Raw genomic sequence first — 18515 nt, 5'->3', positions numbered from 1 at the left:
TTAACCATTTTAATGCAACAGAGGTGACCAGTCACACCTATAGATTTGGTCTTCATGAACTTGTAGTTAATATTTCCAATATTTTTTCTCCCTTCACGCTTTTTTTTTTTTTCTACATGTAAATGAGTATACTAATAATTAACTTCACCACCTACTAAAGTGGTAGAATAGCCTTATAATATTTGTAGCAGAATGAATATGTACGTGAAAAAATATATGAGGGTTACACAACTAACAAATTGGAAAGGAATATTTGTGTTGTTATTCTTCAATGTATTTTATAACAATTCATGACTGAATTCTGACTTGCAGTATATATGACCTGTATCTAGTAACAGCTGCTCCCCACTCTGCAGGAGACAGGTGGTAGAGTATGAACTAGTTACTTACAGAAATCAGCTGAATTTAGGCTCTTCTTAGGGTATGATCATCAACATGAGACCTTGGGCTAAAGGCAGAGATGAGACTACACCTCAAATTTCATTCAATTTATATTCAAACAATGTATAGCAGTAAGACAATAAGGAAGCTCCTTCCTTCAGGGGATCATCTGGAAGATTTTCCTGCTCTGAGTTTGTTCCTATTCATTGTGTCTTGTGGTAGGAATACCAACAGGAAAATAAAATAAGGTGTCTGAGTATTATTTTCTAACCATGATGTATTCTATCATAATAATATTCCCTGAGAAAAGGGAGGGGGAAAAGGAAGGATAAATGAATTATCCTTGAAAAGGTTTGATTACAGTGTGATATCCAGATTATTTTAATTAAGAAGGTTACACACCATTTCCACAGACTTTTCACACATACTACTAAGTACATACTGATTTTAAGTAATTATACTTTGTTGCAATTCATTAAACTACTTTCCCCTCTGGAAAACAAAAAGTGGGGGGAGAGAAGAAAAAATTAATGAAAGGATTTAGTAACACAGAAAGCACAGAATCATGTGGGAAAAATTCAGAAACACAGAAGTTGATCATTAAATATAAAAACAAATAAGACACAAAGAGATTTTGAAACTGATTCCAAATAATTCAATGAAAAAGATTCTCACTGGTATTGTAGATTAATCCATGCATTTTTGAATTTACATTTCCTCATGTGTAGCTTCTAACTTCTGTTCCAGAAGGTGTGATTTATAGGATATTTTAGCGGGAACTGAATTTTCACTTTGTCATTGTTATTAAAGTGGAAAAAAAGAATAAATTTATTCAACAAAATGCTTTAATGTAGTAATGTTTTTTTTTTTTTTTTTTTGTATAGTGACAAGACATTGCTCAGAAATACAAAAGAATGTTGCATTTCAGACCGACTCAGACCTCCAAGCCCCATTTCTCCTTCCTCTCTTGGTTCTACTTGTCTCTTCTCAGAGCTGTACCTCTCTTAAGTAGTAATAGTAAAGACTTGTTTTGAGAAAAGCTGCATATCTGAATCCCCAGAAAAAGTCCATCTAGAAATGGCAAAGATTGTTTTTCCTTTAGTTTTTGGAAAAGCGGAATAGAGTTTCCTTAATTAATGCTACTGAATTAACTCTACTGAATTCTTAGGACTGTCTTTCTTCAAGTCATTAAGGCTGGGCTGGCAATTAAGGAGACTGGCAGATGCTTTCTATTAACCCTTTCCCTCCCAAAAAGGGAAAAGGAGAAACGGAGAGAGACTTATCAGCTGAAAAATTAAAACAGCTATAACAATAATAATAATCAACAACAAACACCAATGAAAAATAGTATAACAAAAGTAATAGCATTACTAATAATATCAATAGTAGAAAATAATGAAAAATACAAAACCATATTGAGCTCCCCTGAAATGATCAAGAAATTGCGTGCTGCAGTGGTGCACATCACTGAGGCTGCAGGCCAGGGGCCAGGACGTCCTGGACCCGACTCAGCAGCAGATGGGAACCAGATTTAGGAAAGCATGGGTTGGGATCAGAAGGAGAAGAATCGGCAGAGTCCCTCAAGGACACTGGCCATAGAAAAAGATAGTACAACCCCTGTAATCCCTCAGCTTTAAACTGAGTATGACATGTAGTGGATGGAATACTTAGTTGGTCAATTCTTGGTCACCTGTTCCATTTGCTCCTCCTTACAGCTGTGACCCTTCACTTGTGAAACATAAGAACGAGTATAAACATGGGTCTTTCTGCATACCAGTCCTATCATTACATCAGCAACAACTGAAAACATCAAGTTTTATCAATTCTAGGAGGAGACACTGACTGAAAAATGTAGTTAGCTTCAGCAATTGCAGTTACTTGGAAGAAACTAAACTGAAGAGAAAAATAACTAAAAAGAGATTGATTCTGTCCTAGCTAAAACCAGGGCATCATTATAGCACATACATATATATCTATCAAATATGATTGACGGTTACATTTGAACAGAAATTTAACTTTAAAATAAATAAATAGATATATAAAAATTCAATGATCTGTAATCAAGTTTTAAATTGAAAGTATACAGGAATTCCAATTTTATTATTATGTTATCACTTAAGCTATAGGTTTTGGATGGATAAAACACCTCTTTTTAATGACAATAGAAATAATGAAAAGGAGAAGCATACAAAGAGTTTAACTGGAATTCTGAGGTTTGCCTCTCAGTTCCAGCTGTATGTATGACAACTCATTTATTAATTTTTGTAAAATAAAGTTCACTCAACTCTTCCAAACTTCCAGTAAGGTTTTGCTCAGGTGATAATTACAGCTCACCACATGTCCCCTCTGAACTGGGTTGCCTCTTCATGTTGATTCTGCTACTAATTCTGCTGTCAGCAAGCAACGGGTCTCCCCTGTGGAGCGAGATGATGTTAAGCTTTTAACACACCTTGAAGGGAAGCTGTGATAACAGTCAAGGTGACAGTGGCTGCTGAAAGCTACCGTATTGCTGAGATCACTCTCTGCAGGGAACAGAATGGTCTGTGTAACCAGGAAAGAGCTAACAGGGTAACTGTGTTCATTAATACGTGACAGTCCAAATTATTTGCTTTTAAAGTTAATATCAAAAAGCTTGCCTGTCATTAACAGGTGCCTAGACAAAGAGAAGCAGAAACTGGTTTGCCACATGAAAGCACTGTACTGGGAATAAGTATATATTTTCTTCTCAGTTGAGAAAGGTTTTCTCATAATTTTGTGAATTAGCCTTCTTCTTTTAGTTCTTCTTTCTTTCTGTTTTTTTTTAAGGTGCAATGACACTTTTTTTTTTTTTTTTTTTTTTTTTTAATTTCCCCTTATTGTTGCATACTATTTGCAATCTGACAGAAGTTCCTCATATTCTGGCCAGTTTGCCTTATCAGTTCTTCAACATTCCCAAGAAACTTCCATTTTTATTTGCTTCTTTCTCTGCTCATTTCTGTTCCCTTCATATGGCATATCTTACTTAGATTATGTCCTGTGACAAGATTCAGCATTCTCAGTAAATGAGTGTATCTTGTTTAACAACTGTCAACAATGGTTTTATCCTTTCCTTACACTTACGTCTAGTTAATTCTAACCTGGTGAATAAAATGTCACCTCTTCTGGAGGTCAGTGAGAAGTAGCATCAATAAAAAAGCTGTTCTTTCCAGGTGGTAAACGACAACATATCACTGAATTTCAATTATACTTCTTCAGTTTGCACAGATCTTATGGGAGCATCCTTTTATTCTTCTTCATCCCATTTTTTCCATTTTGCATCCTCTGCTACAGAAATTATACCCCACCCTCTATAGAGCTGGTGTCAGACCATGAACCAAAAGTAGGATACAACCATTCTAACTAAATAGAGCTGTTACCAAATACTCCTGTTTCTTATTTAAAAAAAAAAAAAAAAAAAGAGCAGAACAAATGATCTTAGTTCATATTCATTCTCTCACTCAAATCAAGTTTTAGACAAAGAAACCAAGAATCAAGTTTTCCCTAGCAGGGGCAAACATTCGTGAGGTAAGAACACCAGGAAAGAAATGTGGAGCTTTGCCAGTTTGTTTTTCGTACCTAATTTAATAGACGAAAAAAATATTGAGAACACAAAGTTATCAAAGAACATTAGACTGTATAATATTATCATGTTTGCTTTGATTTGAGAAAAAAAAAAAAAAAAGAGCAAACCTATCTACTTCTTAAAGTTGAAGCTGTACAAACTTTGATAAATTGTGTGCTCATTGCCAGTCTGATACACAAACTATATTACTTATACTGAAGTCATTAGGAAGAAATAATCCTCAAAAAGTTATCAGAAAATCAGTCAAAATATTTTCAATTTCCATGTAGGAACAGTTTCTGAATCTTCCTATTCTGGATGAGGAAGAAGAAAGGAGGAGAGGCAACTTTTCTCAGGAAGTAAAATATTTTGTTTAAAGAAGGCAATTTTAGAAGAAAAAAAAAACTATCAATTGAAGGCATATTTATTCCTTAAGCTACCAATTTCACCGTACTAAGTCTAAAGTTAATTTAGAAGCTTTTGGGGCAGTTTTACTTGGTTTTATCATTAACAGGGTACATTAAGTCTGACAAAATATCGTAATTATTGTTTTAACATTTAGGACTTCTCAGAAGTCTTCTTGGCCTCGGGCTAATATTGGTGCAGCACTAAACTTTAAATTATCTCACCATAAATTTGTTTTCCATAATAATTACTGAAGTGCTACTGTAATCCATAGTTCTTGTTTATTCCCAAAACATCCTTATTTCTTTTTGAGAGAACAGCAAATACATAATGAATACTTGAATTGTTGTTCAAGATTTCCTAAACTTACTTGAGAAAAAAAATAATTTATATGATTTCTATGAAAAATATAGTCTTCTGCATAATTTTTCAACAAGATTTTCAGAGTTTTATTTCTTTTTATTGATGATTATATTATTTATATTATGTTTTCAACTGACTATATAAACCCAACCCTAGCTAGCAGATAAAACCCAACTTTTTTAGACAGTTGCAAGAAAACAAAATTATTTATTTAGTAAATCACTCAAAATATGTAAAACCATAAACCAATACCTTGGACCTGTGGTTTTTTATGAGCATGAAGATTTTGTGATTCTGGAAACTAAAGTATTTGAAAAAAAAAAAAAAAGCTGGAGGGCAAAACCGGACTGTAGAAACTCTCTTCTTTTAGTAACTTCTGTGACTACTCTAAATTGATCGCTTGTTTCCCTGACTAATCTCTAAACAGAGAGTATATCCCTTTCACTTGCAAAATACTCTCACACAAAATGAATTACCTTCCCACGACTTTGGTTACTTGCCAGGGAGTACTTTATTTTTTCCACTAGGAAAAAGAAAATCAGCTTGTATTTTGCTTGCTAGAGCCTTCTGCATTTTAATTCTGAACTCTGAATGAACATCAGAGAGGCCTTATGGTGTTCTGCACAAAAGTGCCTGTGTTCAGAGTTTTACTCAGGGCACCCAAAATAGCATGAAGTAAGCAGTGTCACACTGTGAGTTTTCAAAACTAAAAGCAGAAGTGACTTACACTGGCAGGAAGCTGTAACTCCTAAAGCTTTCCAAGGATCTATGAAGTGAAAGGAAACTGCTTACTTCTCTGCATCAGATGTTTAATTCGACTTTTTACAATGCCCATACTTTAAAACTAGAAGGCCCTGATGTTACACAGGTAAGATCTCTATCTTTTTTTCTTTATTATCTCCAAAACAAACAAACAAAAAAAAAATGAAAACATTTAGCTGGGTGTCTGCGGTGCAAGAATCACAACAGGCAAAGACAAACTCAGAAGTGACTCAAAACCTCTAGAAGGAGAAATCCACTTTTCTTGTTTCCTCAGAGTCCACTGGCTAACTTCTATAGCTGTGAAAATGCAACTTTTGAAGTTGGAATTACTGGAGGAAAAACTTCCATGCTGATTATCAATCATTTTTTGCAAGACCCCAACCTCTGAGAGACTCCTTGTGATAGCTTCATCCACACTCATGCAAGTGATTGTCACTAAAATACGTGTACAACTTCTGAGGCTGAAGAAGAGTCTTATTTTACAGGAACACTCCCTGATTTGCTATTCTCCATTCTACTGTAGCAATAAGAATCTTCTTTTTTATTTTGTCTTAACATTATATTAACTTTTCTGTTCCCATTTCTCTTTATAATCTCACACCTGACAACTCTAAAATCTGTCAGACCACAAAAAAAAGGGATGCATCTACTTCTATTTGATGTCAAGTGTAAAGTGACAATTGGTTAATAAAGAAGATGTTCAAAGAGTTGGGCACTGTATATTCTATCCAAATATTTGTATTGCATGTTTCTTTTTTAAGTCTTCTAATAGGAGGTATAGTTATAATTTATTTTTCATGTTCAAGTTCTCTGATTAGACTGTAGTTAAGAAACAGCCAGTAGAATATAGTCCAGAGATATTTAGTAGCTGCTCATTGTCTACTAAAATTCTGAATCCCTCTCAGCTTGTTCATTCCTACAAATTATTTTGGTATGAAACTGGTAGGTATTACATGGATTTTAGACTATATTATTATTTTTAAATAGATTGTGATTTAGAATCAGTTGTGGTTGCAAAAGCACTCCAGATAAACTTCTAATTTATACAAGGATAAATTTACATTAAGGTGCAAAAATTGATCTGTGGACTCAATTTTTGGAGTTATAATGATACATTTCAAGTTTTAATATTTTTGTCTTAGAAGTGTTAAACCAAGCATTTACATAAAATAAGACTGTGTCTGGATTTCAGATTTTTTGCTTTTTTAGAGACTAAAAAAAAATGCATAGGTTTAAGAGCTATCAGATAATGAAAATCCATTCTTAAAATTATTTTTAGGTAAAGGAGAGGAAGAAAGAGGGACTTGCCTCAAAATACCCTAGGAAAAGTAGTTTAAAATTGAAGAACAAAATTGCATTTCTACTACAGAAAGCCATGCCTTTTTAGAACTAAAATGTAAGTATTTTAACCTAGTGTTAGGTAGTTTATGAAATTATAAAGCACCTTTTACATTCAGAACTGCTAACATATAGAAAATTTTTAAAATGAACTCAATATGATGCCTCTCTATTTCAGAATGTTTTACAGTTACGAACCTGAAGTAAATGTCAGACACTATCAGCTGATTTTTACATTGAAATAAGAAAGCAATGTATGATATCCTATACAGGCAGATTTTAAGGATGCCTATCGTTTAGGCTACCGATTTATTTTCAGCATTGTACTTTGTTTTATTTTCTTTTATACTTTTTAACTCTTTGGAGTGAAATTTCCATTGTGTAGTCCATCTCATTCACTATAAATATATTTGGAAACTTCTTGCTTAGTTTTGATTAGAAAAATTTGGCTATTTCTCAAACCAGTTTAGTTAAAAACAGGTAATTTTGCCAGCAGTTCTAACAATACAGTAGGTGATACTGAATTAAAGTATGAGTTATTTTGTAGGTGAAAACTGTTATTCCCGTTTTACTTTGGAAGTTGCAGAAAGTCTTGATTTCTACCACAGGCAGTAGAAATGGATTCCACCATGGTTACTAACTTTTTTCTCTATTTTAAGTATGTCCCCAAGCCCTTTTGTGTCTACATTATGCTAAACAGCAAAGTGTTACAGAATGTCTTCCTTATCCATCCTTTCAGTCTTCTTAACCTAGTAAAATATTGTGGGAGGTTTCATATCCATCCTTTCAGTCTTCTTAACCTAGTAAAATATTGTGGGAGGTTTCATTCCAGATCCTGCTAAGTAGGCAAAGTACATATCCATTACAGAGAAAGCTGATGAGGATGGAGTAATATCAACAAGACCACATGGGACAGGCCTGGGAATGTAATTGTGCTTTGACTACACAGATACAGGTTTCCTCTCCACACCACATTGCCTGTAACATTAATGGAATTGTAATTGCTAGTGCTAACAAGCTGTGACTGTTAACAATGTTCGCAAAAGGGCATTACTCTCAGGCTTTCTGTCAGGCACGTAAACACAGTGAAGACCTTGTAAATAGAAGGTGATATTAAATTAGAATCCCTTATTCCCAGGCCACTAATCTAACTGTTACATCAAACTCTTTTTGAGACAATAAAAAAAAAAGATATTCAAATGGAAAAAAGAAGTAAACCATCAATAAAAGATTATGTCTGTAATACAGTACTGCAACTAAAATATTATAATACTTGAAACAAGTTATTAAAAATATCTAAATAGAGAACTTTGAAATTTATATATTCCAATACACAGTTAAATTTGTAGAGTAAATGCTAAAATGTAAATAACAAAAGAATAATGGAATTCAGTGTGGCTGAACACTGTCTTCATGTGTATCAGAGACTCCGATTCAAATCTAGCCAGGATAAAAGCTCTCTGCAAAATAAACTCTTTGTCACTATTTTACAAATCTTTAAGACAGTCAGTGGTAAATAAAAAGGGTAGACAAAATATCAGTTTAAAGTTCTTGAAGTTTTATATTTTTTTGACAATTTTCTGTTTAAAGTGTTTTTTTCAACTATATTTAGCAGTGTTATATATTGTTGTTATATGAACAAACATTTTAAACCCGCTGCCCTCATTTTCATGCAGCATAAAGAAGGTTTGTGGCCCTTAATTGTTTACATTCTGACAATTAAAAGGGACGATGGTAACAAGACTATGGTGCACACTCCTTTCTCTGCAGAGAACCTTTCCAAAATGGTGAATAGGATACATAGAGTATGCAGAGAACAATATATGTGGCAATACAGTAATTTTTACCCTCCCACAGTTCATAAGTTGAAGCGGGATAATGCCATCTTTCAAAACTGGCCAGAAAAAAAAAAAAAAAAATAGGATCAAAAGGCTTTGCAAAGAAAATTACATTTTTAACAGTTTTAAATTGTTATGTGAGATTAAGATATCTGAAACAACATTTATCTGGGGATAGAAGAAGGAGCTATGTCTTATATTGCTTGCTAAACAGATTTTGGTTCACTGGATGTGGTCACGAACAAACACAGCTCACTTCCTGGGATTTTTGCTCATGATGACTAAATACAGGAGCCAAACCAGAAGATTAGAGTTTTTGTTAAACTGTTAATCTATGATTTCTGGATGATTGGAAGTGGTCTGAAAATTTCATGAACACTCTAACAAACTTCATAAATAAAACTGAGAAACTCATAACTCAGCAGCGTGCAATGGTTTTTATGATCCAAAATACTCCAAGTATTCTCTGCATATTTTTTGAAATTTACTGAAAACAGTCATACAAGCACACATGCCTCTACATAAAACCATGCTCTGTGTTATGTGTGGGCATGAGGAGTATGAATGTTCAAATTTCTACAAAACCTCCCTAGCAGCCTGACTCATTTGCACGTATTTTTGAGAAAATGGACACAGACTAGGAGTTGTCTTAACTTTAGTTGCCTTTTGACTTATCCATGACATTTGAGGTTATTTGAAATGGGAATTTTTTCTCTAAATGGTGCAAATTCCTTCCCTCTTTCATTCTTCAGATGAAAACCAAAAAAAGGCATCATTGTCCAAGGATTTGTGAGCTATGTCATGTTCACAATACCCTTCCCAGGCACCCCAGATTTCTGTGGAGCATGCAGAAAATCAGAGGGAAAATTTGAAAGGAGATACAGAGCAAACTAAAATTCCATCTTCACTAGCAAATTAGAAAACAGTGCTTGTTTGCTGTCCTGTTCATTTTCAAACAGCTGTTCTCTCTATCTCTCTAAATGAGGTGCAGATATCCACTGAAGAAGATTAAGGGCACTGCTGCACTGCTGGTTCTCTTTTTTTTTTTTTTTTTTATATTATTGTGACAAATATGGGCTGGGCCAAAATTTACCCTTAGCAGTAATTCCCAGTAGTAGATGAGCTAGAGTGATTTATGTTACTTTATATCCCATGAGGTTCCTCTGGAAAATAAAAAGACATTTCCAGACAAATTAAGATGACAACCAGACTTACAGAACGAAAATGTGCTAAGTGTATTGGTTTTCCCCTAACATCAAATTTAACATATAAATTGAATTGGTTTCAAATGCCAGATATTTAGATAGCAGGTATACATGGCTATTTTCATAAAAGACTGACCCATGAAATACATAAACAGCGTTTGGAAATGTCACATAGAGATAAACAATGCTGATTGTTCAGCTTTTCATATGCATGCTTTCAGAAGTGTAAGCAAATGTATAAAATTAGACAAATTTTGTTGGTCCTTACATGTAATATTGTTCTACTCAGTTCTTTAGCTCAGCTGTTTTTCTTAATTGATCATCCTATGAAAAGTTTTTTCCCCGCTTAAAGATTATGGGAAAACAGAGCCTAGACTCAAAGACTGTCACGGCTTAAGACCAATTTGACAGTGTGGAGACTGAATGGTCTCAGATGTCTGAACATTTTAATCATAGCTATATGATATGACTCCCCTGGTCTGTACTGGGAAAAAATGGTGCCTGCCAAGAGGAAGATCAGGCAGGTCAGCCCAGCAGCTCCCACTGTGTGGTGCACAGACCAGAATATGGCCATGGGGGTCACTGGGTCTCTCTTGTATCCTCTTAGAGTCCTCTCGCATGTACTCGTGGGGTCCCTCCCCGATGTACCTCCAGGGTCTCTCCCTGAACAACACCAACTCCATCAATATCCAACTGAAACATTCTGTTTAAATCCCCTCAGCATCCTGCACCAGCCCATGGAAATGGCTGTGGCTGTGGCTGTGGCTGGGTCCCTCTGGGCTTTTCTCCTCTGCTGGTAGCTCCTGCAGCTGTGGGGAGGCTGGCTGTACCTGAGCTTCTTCGCTGTCCTGGTGACAGGGCTGCTCCTCTGTGCGGTGGGGTTCAGATCCTAGCACTGCCAGGCCCAGCCATGCACATATGGAAAGGTAGCAAATATCTCAAGAAATAAATCAGAAAACCAGCTAACATGGGGTGGCACTGCAAGCTGTGTGCAATGGAAGCCTAATCCCCCTCAGGTGCTAAACCCAGCCCAGATTCTAAAAGGTCCTCTCTTGAACAGGCACAGCCAGTTAGTTCCACCACCACCATACAAACAATCCAGACAAGTAAATGTCTGCTCTTATCAATCCACCTTTAAAATATTAAAAAAAAAAATAAAATCCTATTACACCAGGTCCTTAATACCACACCCAAAATTAAATTACATTAAAATAAAAAATGTTTTCTTAGCAGACAATATATTTTTTTTTCCCTACAAATTAAACTATTGTGTCAAAGGAAAATTTAAAGCAAGAACTCACCCCCAAATACAGTGTCGGCAAATATGGGTTTGTTACATGTATGAAGCATTCAAAGAAACTCTGAAATACAAATTTATAATCATATTTCTCAGATATATTATACAAACTGGAAATGTAAATAATTCAAAATTGTGAATAACTGGCAAGTTGTCATATAAATAATAGATTTGTGCTTTTCTGTCCAGTTTTTTTTCCTTCCTGATAGATAACCTCTCCAGAATAATAGCTGTTTTCCATGTGGAGAAATGCTGCTGAAGTCTGAGTTACTATAACCTGATTCAGTCCATTTTGTTTCAAATGAAAACAAGGCAGCACAGCAAAAAGTTTTGCATTATAAAAAGTATAGACTATATTATTGAGTATTACTAATCTCAAATTAGACAATAGAAAGTTACTGTTTCAGTAAGTTATCTGACCATAAATTGTGGGGAAAGAATTTCAGTGACCTTTCACAGACAGCAACTTTAGACTTCTAGGAATTTTTAATTTTTGTGTGTAGGTTTTCTTTTTTAAGTCTGGGTATGTTAGAGCAAAGCTTGAAACACCTAAACCAGGGAAGTAAGATGAAACTACAGGCTCACATGGCAGAATCTGTTGGAGAATGAATTGTTTGTCAGTAAAAGACTGAAATCGTGTTCATTTGTAAAGCATGAAAAATGTGTGAGTTTTCATACATATATGTGTCAAAATCACAGAAAATTACAAAGTATGGAAATAAAGCTTGGCTGTGATGTTTTTTCACATCCAAAAGAAACATGCTTATTTTCTTTCTATGCTATGACATTATATTTATGATTTGCATATGACAGGATGATACCATGCTATTATGACATTATGATAGTAATCATACTGATCATAAATCATACTAGTCATATGGAGGAAAAGCATTCTGGTAATCAGCTATGTTAAGCAGGGATTCAAAATGTGTGAGTGAAAGTTTCCTGAACTTTTTTTTTTTTTGGTAGACTGGAAAACTTACAGAAGTATCCAGTCCTTCGGATAACATTATTCCTCTTGTCCAGACTAGAGACAAATGGTTTCTAAAAAGGCTTGTTTTATAATTCAAAGTCACTTGTACCAAGAAAACAGAGAGCGTGTTTTATGAGAATTTCAAACATTATTTTATGGTAGTTAATCTATCAAATAAATTTGTTCTGGTCTAATTTCCTTTACTGGAGCAGTCCATGTCTACCTAAAATACAAAACACATCTAGCACAGATACTGTGAGCTACACTCCTAAATGTAAATTAGTACTAACATACTTAACAAGACATACCTTGATCTTCACTATTATTAACATTAATTCAAAAGTGAAAGAATTTGCTCAAATATAGAATATATCTGTGGGGATGGCAATAAGATTAAGAATGCAGTTCTTCTGATCTGTTTGTAGATGCCTTTTAGGTAATTTAGTAGCTTAGGTTAATTGCAAATATCCTCTCTAGACAGAAAGAGGGTGATTTTGACTTCATAGGTTAGCCACCTTTCTTACAATGCAGTACAACACAGATGCCTTTCTCTTTCCATTGACTATTCAGGGTGCTAGCATATGCACATTACACTAGGTCTTTAACTTTCAGGTGATTAAATTAACAAATGCAGTCTTAAAAACACATGGGAGCCTCAGGCTTTGTATTATTAAAACTAAAAATGTTATCTATGCCATAAAGAATAATCATTCTCATGCATGGAAAAAACTTAGATGAACTCTGAGGTTATTAGTAGGCCTATAATATCTGAGTCCATAGCAAACACTGTAATATTTCATCTTATAGTCACAATTTTTCAATAAAAAGGAACTTTTTCCATATTATATTCTGTTCTTCTGGTAATAAAATTATTGTTTCCACCTCATTTAGCAGTTCTGTTTAGCAGGCAGTGATTCTAGGAGTAGAATTAATTCACACAAACACTACTAGTTAAGGCAATGTAATAAAATTGTAAAAAAGTAAAGATAAAAAAAGAAAACAAAACATTTTGGACATTGCATTATATTTTTGGACAAAGCTCTGATGCATCTTGTCAAAGTGACAGTGGGTACCTGTGGTGAAGTGCTAGATGTTTTTTACTTAGCAGAAACTGTGAATAAGTTTGATTTAACTGAGACAGAGAGGCTTCAAATTGATTTCTTGATTCATTTAGGACACAGTCAGAGGTAGCATGTAGAAAACCCTAGAGAGAAGAGGGCAGCATTAATGTTTCCTTCCTTAATAGGTGTAAAAGCAGTGGCAAGTTCATCTCTGTAAAAGACAATGCAAGGTATTTGCCTGTCAGACACATCGATTGCGTGATGTGAAGGAGAACCATAGGTGACAGCCTCAGCAGCCTCCGATGGCTTGCTGCCTCTTGCAGGGGGATGAAGGAGTTACCCAGAGGATGCTGAGCCAGCCCAGCCCTGCTGCCAGTCACACCACCAAGCTCAGGCATGCAGGATGCTGCTGCACTAAGAACAAATCATTTTATTAGTCATGGCCTGCTCAGTCTTGCTCTCTATTGCTTCATTATATTAACAGTCAGTTAAAAATTGGTTCATAATTAGTTAAAAATCTTGTTGAAAATTCAGATTTAAAGTTATATGTTCCTACATCCCTCTCTGAAGAAAGAAAATAAATTGAAAGAAAACAAACAACCTTTTTCAAGTTTTGAAAAACTAAAATGCTAAGTTGCGTGGTTTTCACATGCAAAACCCAGCATTTTTATTCTTAAGCACCAACTTCTTTTTAAACCATGATAATAGAATGACACAGAAAACCTTTTTTTTTTTTTTTTTTTTAAGATTTCATTTAGAGATTCTGCACTGAAGTCACGGTGACTGCAAGGTTTTTAGAGGGCATATCTCAGTTTTAGATCTTCAGAACTTCTCCATTAATTACCTAACTATCAACACACATTGGTAATTTTGCATAAAGGACTGTGCATTTACTATTATTTACCATTTTTAAAAAAAATAAACAACATATATTAAAAAATTATTCCGCAGTATGTTCATTAAGTCACATATAAGCTTCTTAATTTCTAAATGTAAGTTGGAGGGTTTTTTTGACCATTACGAGGCCACAACCTGGCTACATAGAAATAGTCCACCAGTGATACTAATGGTGTGTTAAAAAGCTGCCCTTTTTAGTGTCAGAACTTATTTTACGCTTTGAACTTCTGAAATACTTTTAAAATTCCAGTAATTGTATATGTAATTTGTTTGTGTTTTGTTTTCCAGTATTCATAACACCCTCTAAGTCTCCCATTTCTGAATCTGTGATAAAATAAAAATAAATATAAAGGATTTCTCTTGTAACCTTCTTGCAGGTTACTTTTATAGCAGGGAAGTATTTTACCATGTTTTGAGATTAATTTGTCATCTGCTGATAAATTTAAACAAAGCCTGTAGAGTTCAGTTTACTCCATTAAACTCCACCCAAAGACCTCTTTCTGTAATGAGAAAGCCAGGGAGAGTCTTGGTTATTAGATGCGTAAAGTGAATAAGTTTCAAATACTTTCTCTTTTGCATTGATCCTTGTATTGAGCCAGTCTTATTTATGTATCAGTTAGGAAAATGTGCTAAAATCTTATCAAAAGGCATTATCTGGAAATATTAATTTTCTTTCAGTTTTTTTTCTCATCCCTCTGCTTCCAACACGATAAAAGAAAAGTATTGCTTTGGGTATATTGTCTCAGCATTCTAAAGTTGAACAAGCATTAGATTTAGATGTAATGAGGCTGAAAGGAGTTCTTAGACATTAGGCATTAGGAAGTTCAAAAAAACTGAACACTATGCAAGAAAAAGCCCTGTGACATGATGAGATTAACCTTAACCTTGAGAAAAAACAGCCCCATCTTTCTTGAGAAGCTGAGGCCATAAATATGTTGTAAGCATCCCAGCCATCCTCTTACCTTACCAGACATTTCCTCCCTTTAAACTGTCTCCTCTATTGTACTGTCACAAGTTGTAAATAACAATGCCTTGTTCAATTCATAGCATAAAAATTGTCCATTCAAACAAGAAACAACAAGAGGAGGTGACCAGGGGCAGCAAAAGTGACTGGTGGTAGACAAAAAAGAAAAAGCAGGTTAAAGTTGTTATGCTGCTGAAAAAACATATGTTAAACTATAAGCTATGAAGTATAAACTATTCTTTGGGAGGATTGCAGAAGAGCAAGGTAATCCTCTAAGGGGGTAAAAAGGAGTATACTTACAATTCATTTACCATTTAGCACAGGTAGAACCGCATTTTTAATACAAAACAGTGTTCTACTTGAAAGCCAGTGGAAGAAGTGCTCTTCAAGGTGAAGTGCTTACATTGCAGGCAAATTATGTCACCTGTATGTTGAATAAGTTGCTGTTTCCACAAAAATGATATGGTAAATCCAAATAGATTGAATTGTGAGAATCCTGATAATGGAACATATTTTGCTTTAAGGTTACATTTTCACAAAGCTTGCTTGGTCTCTGATCCTAGCTGTAAATAGTTCAGCATCCAGTCTGATGTCGATACTTGAAAAAATATCAAGTGATGTGAACCATGGATAAAGATGGTCTCTTTTACTGTTTATATGAACCCACTGGATTTCTATGAGGTGGGGGCTTTTTTTGTTGTGTTTTGGTTTTGTTTGTTTGGTTGGTTGGTTGGGTTTTTTTGTTGTTTGTTTTTTTGTTTGTTTTTTATTCTATTTAGCAGACAGAAGCATTTGAAGCATTTCAGAGAATTTGATCAGCTTGGATTTATTTTAAATATTTATTTTAAATAATGCTGTGTGCATTCTGTAAAACTCACCTGATACTAAGGACAGAAAATGGCAAGACATTGCAAAAAGCAAATTTAAAGGATGTGGAATCTCTTACCTACTCCATGTTATAGCTGGCATGTTACCTCTTTCCTTTTGGAGATTGTGACTGAATGTTTCCTACATTGTTTCCTTTTCTTTTACCTAATTCTTCTTGACGCTATTTCAGCAATGAGTAAAGTTAACACAGTAGATTGATTGGTTACTCCACAGAGTGGAGCTTATTTTCATATTCTACTAAGAAAGCTTAAAACTCTCCTATTTATTTGCTAGGAAAAATGCACAGTCTATCTAGTGGGGATTATTTTTGTTTTCACATTGATATCCTAACACTATTTATGTGGATAACAACCCTAGCCCCTTCCCAGAGAGGGGGATTTCTGTGCCATGCTTAAGATTCCACAGCACCATGCTAACTCCCTGTCTCTGTTTTGTCTCCTTTGTTAGCGTATGGCTGCGAGGGTGAAATCATGCAATAACATAATCAGTATTAGCAACCTGCATTTTGAGTCGTATTTCAATTAGGGTGAGGAGGTCACAAAAGCAATTTGAATGAAAATGAGAGGGAAAATGTACAGCATTTGCTTTCCTAGGTGACAGTTGCTGGTAATAACAGCAGGAACTCAGTACTAAAATAATTGTAGTGCTTTTTTGTGTATCTTCTCTATAGCCAAAACGTGAGACCAGGGAGTAATCCCAGTTTATCTCTACATGAATTTTCAGCCAGTTGTCTAAATACTTTAATATTAGGTTTCTTTAAACAATACACTAGTGAAATTATTATGTACTTCTGAATGAAGTTTCAACCCAAGGTAACTGAGAATGTCTATATATTGGAAATACCCTGTGTAAGAAAATACACTTCCATTCATTACACTATGTCCTGGTTTCAGCTGGTATAGAGTTAATTTTCTTCACAGTAGCTGGTATAGTTTGATAACATACTGATGTTTTAGTCATTGAAGCAGTCAAGAATGTTCAACTTCTAAAAATGGCCTGCCAGTGAGAAGACAGGGAATACACAAAAGACTGGGAAGAGACACAGCCGGGACAGCTGACCCCAACTGACCAAAGGGATATTCCGTAGCATATGACATCATACTCAGTATATATTTTGGGGGAAGAAGAAGGAAGAGGGGAATGTTCACAGTTACGGTGTTTGTCTTCCCAAGTAACCGTTATGTATGATGGAGCCCTGTTTTGCTGGAGATGGCTGAACACCTGCCTGACAATGGGAAGTAGTGAATAAATTCCTAGTTTTGCTTTGCTTGCATGTGCAGATTTTGCTTTATTTATTAAACAGCTTTTATCTCAACCCATGAGTTTTCTCACTTTTATTCTTCTGATTCTCTCCCCCATCCCACTGATGGGAATGAGCAAGCCGCTGTGTGATAGTTACTGGCTGGCTTTAAATCACTGCACACTGGCATATGATGTCTTTTGTGAAAGCAGTTAGATCTCTGGGATTTTGGCACTGATCTTCAGAGTGGTCTTTTAATTTTGAGTGTTGAGAGGACAGATATTCACTTTAAAATTAACACTTACTGTTGAAGGCTAAATAGGTTGTAGTACAGACAATACAAATTTTATATGGTCCATAACACCCTTTGCGGGAAAAAAATACCTAACTGAAAAAAAAAAAAATAAATCTAGTTTTATATCAGAAGTCCTGAATTATAGGACATCTTATAATAACATTTTCAATAATATAGCTCTAAAATGTGAAAAAGTCCTGAACAGTAGTGGAGGTTGGAGAAGGGAAATGAGAGGAAACCCGTCATTAAGACAGCTGCCTATGTTATCTTACAGCTCATTAGAGCTTTCCAGACAAAGCAAAACTTACCTAAAATCACAAAAATATCCACAACCCTTCTATTATTGTATGGGACAATGAAACAAATGTACAATAGTGTCATATCTAGCTGTTCCCTGTTTTCTTTCACTTTTGTTAACAATCTTCTTTTTCTTTCTCTGAATAGTTTTCCACATCCTGTTGCCTCTCATGCCATTTATTTACAAGTTTACATTTATTTACAAGTCCTGGGCAAGAATCTATAAAAGGACTTAAGCCACCTGTAACAATGAGAGATAGTTGGCATGAAACAAATTGTAAATCTATACATAAAGTCTAATAGCATGATGAGCAGTGAAAATCCACCCAGGGAGACATATAGGTGTCAGTCTTATTTGAATTAAATGTGCAGGGGAAACTTTCAGGTTCAACATCCTGCTGAAAGCTGGCACTGGAATTAAAATGCAAGAAAATAATGAAATAAAGCAACATAAAATACAATAAAGCTGCAGTGGCAATTCTCATTTGGGCTGTTCTTTTCACAATTGCAGGATTAAAACGAATAAATGATGTACTCAGGAATCTCACAAAAAAAGAGGTACAGAATTCATTAATCTACGGAACTGAATTCTATAGAATTGGTTCTCTGAGATATTGAATTTATAGGTACATTCAGTTATTAAAATATCTTTCTACCGTTTCCCAAAGAATGTTCATGATATTTACAGTATTTGCCAATGCTATTTAGGAAAGTTGCAGTGCAGCAGGCCT

General features: G+C 34.8%; 1 protein-coding gene across 1 annotated transcript in view; it reads left to right on the top strand.

Moving 5' to 3' along the window:
• The first annotated feature begins 5502 nt into the window (after nt 1-5502).
• Nucleotides 5503-18515, top strand: part of CDH19 (cadherin 19) — a 70704-nt gene continuing 57691 nt past the window's right edge. Inside the window, exon 1 of the mRNA XM_082043775.1 lies at nt 5503-5597. The gene's annotated coding sequence lies outside the window, so the exon portion shown is untranslated. The remainder of the gene's footprint in view (nt 5598-18515) is intronic.

This window comes from Streptopelia decaocto (genome assembly GCF_964273445.1).
Source record: "Streptopelia decaocto genome assembly, chromosome: 2".
Lineage (NCBI taxonomy): Eukaryota > Metazoa > Chordata > Aves > Columbiformes > Columbidae > Streptopelia > Streptopelia decaocto.
This window is presented reverse-complemented; position numbering and strand designations above follow the sequence as displayed.